At 37.9% G+C, this 2,450-nt stretch overlaps 1 non-coding gene across 1 annotated transcript; it reads right to left on the bottom strand.

Moving 5' to 3' along the window:
- Positions 1-453: 453 nt before the first annotated feature.
- LOC122451546 lies at positions 454-585 on the bottom strand. The gene has a single exon (XR_006272444.1). It is a non-coding gene; the product is annotated as a small nucleolar RNA SNORA61 (small nucleolar RNA).
- Between the last annotated feature and the right edge of the window lie 1,865 nt (positions 586-2,450).

Raw genomic sequence — 2,450 nt, 5'->3', positions numbered from 1 at the left:
TCAATTGAGTACAGAACTAAAACAACTGCATTCTAGTTCTATCAATAAGTATCAATATTTTATTGGATTCAGGGAAAATATTTCATGAGATTAATAATTCCTATAAACCTCTGGACTCTCATTTTGACACCAGGTAAATATTTTTAAAAGATAGATAGCATTTAAAAGAAAAGGGAATATCTGTTTTTCCTTAATTAATAGTCTTGGGAATTATGTAGAAAGTCATCAATAAAAGATTACTTCAAAATACTTTCTGTAGACATATAAACTTAAGAAAAGCTTTCTTTAACTTTTATTTGGTTATTTAGGCATAGTCTACATTCACATATCTGTGTATAAAAGATTTTCATTATATCATATGTATATAAAATATACTTATTTCTAATTCTGAGGAAAATGCCAGCCATCTTAATATTCATTTATTTTTTAAATTTAATTATATTATTATTTTTACTTTGTTTGAAATTAGCCCACAAGCTATATAGCAGATACTATGAGCACAGCTTCAGTGCTACTATTTCTCCTTTTATTAGTAAGACCATGGAGACCAGAATTCAGATCCGATAGGAAAGGGCACTGGAGGGTTTAATTTATTTTTAAAATTTTACCTTATGATTATTTTCTTAATAACGTATTACTTGTTTTCTTGATTATTAAAGTAAAGCATGCTCTTAGTATAAAATGCAAAAGTATAGTCATGTGTGCACTGACTTCATGTTCTACTCCTCACCTGGGGCAGATCCAAGACTTTTGAGTGAGGGTAAAGAGATCAAATTGCCAACACCCACTGGATCATCGGAAAAGCAAGAGAGTTCCAGAAAAACATCTATTTTTGCTTTATTGACTATGCCAAAGCCTTTGACTGTGTGGATCACAATAAACTGTGGACAATTCTTCAAGAGATGGGCCCACCTGACCTGCCTCTTGAGAAACCTGTATGCAGGTCAGGAAGCAAGAGTTAGAACTGGACATGGAACAACAGACTGGTTCCAAATAGGAAAAGGAGTATGTCAAGGCTGTATATTGTCACCCTGCTTATTTAACTTATATGCAGAGTACATCATGAGAAACGCTGGGCTGGAAGAAGCACAAGCTGGAATCAAGATTTCTGGGAGAAATATCAATAACCTCAGATATGCAGATGACACCACCCTTATGGCAGAAGGTGAAGAGGAACTAAAAAGCCTCTTGAAAGTGAAGGAGGAGAGTGAAAAAGTTGGCTTAAAGCTCATCATTCAGAAAACGAAGATCATGGCTTCTGGTCCCATCACTTCATGGCCTATAGATGGGGAAACAGTGGAAACAGTGTCAGACTTTATTTTTTTGGGCTCCAATATCACTGCAGATGGTGATTGCAGCCATGAAATTAAAAGACACTTACTCCTTGGAGGGAAAGTTATGACCAACTTAGATAGCACATTAAAAAACAGAGACATTACTTTGCCAACAAAGGTCCGTCTAGTCAAGGCTATGGTTTTTCCAGTGGTCATGTATGGATGTGAGAGTTGGACTGTGAAGAAAGCTGAGTGCCGATAAATTGATGCTTTTGAACTGTGGTGTTGGAGAAGACTCTTGAGAGTCCCTTGGACTGCAAGGAGATCCAACCAGTCCATCCTAAAGGAGATCAGTCCTGGGTGTTCATTGGAAGGACTGATGTTGAAGCTGAAACTCCAATACTTTGGCCACCTGATTCGAAGAGTTGACTCATTAGAAAAGACCCTGATGCTGGGAGGGATTGGGGGCAGGAGGGGAAGGGGATGACAGAGGATGAGATGGCTGGATGGCATCACCAACTCGATGGACATGGGTTTGGATAGACTCTGGGATTTGGTGATGGACAGGGAGGCCTGGCTGCTGGGATTCATGGGGTCGCAAAGAGTTGGACACGACTGAGCGACTTAACTGAGCTGAACTGACAGGGGGTTGGGAGCATTTAATCAAAATAATTATTGGAGACAGAAAAGGCATAAAAATTAAGGGATATAAATAAAAAGAATTACATTGCAACATTTAGGAGAAATTCCAAGGGATTCTAGACTTTGTAGAGGGACAAAACAAAGAGGGAAGACTGACCAACTCAATGGCATCTTGGCCTCCAAAGCCATTTCCATCTATGGCTGAATTGTGCATGTCTGATTCAGTTTCCCTAGCCAGGAATTTCTCTCCTGCACTTGACATATCAATTAATTTTCACAAAATGCATCCAGTAATTAGAGGTGGAGCCACAACAGTATAAGTAGCTCCACCTTGAAGGGATGGTCTGGGAAGGAATTTGGAAGGACATTTGATATAAACTGAGAGCTAGCTCACAGAGTTATTTATATACATATATATATATATTTTTAATTAGAGGGTAATTACTTTACAATATTGAGATGGTTTTTGCCATACATCAGCATGAATCAGCATTAGGTATCACAGGGGTTATTTTAAAAGCTACTAAGGAGCTT

The sequence above is a fragment of the Cervus canadensis genome, chromosome 12, assembly GCF_019320065.1.
Source record: "Cervus canadensis isolate Bull #8, Minnesota chromosome 12, ASM1932006v1, whole genome shotgun sequence".
NCBI classification, from domain to species: domain Eukaryota; kingdom Metazoa; phylum Chordata; class Mammalia; order Artiodactyla; family Cervidae; genus Cervus; species Cervus canadensis.
This window is presented reverse-complemented; position numbering and strand designations above follow the sequence as displayed.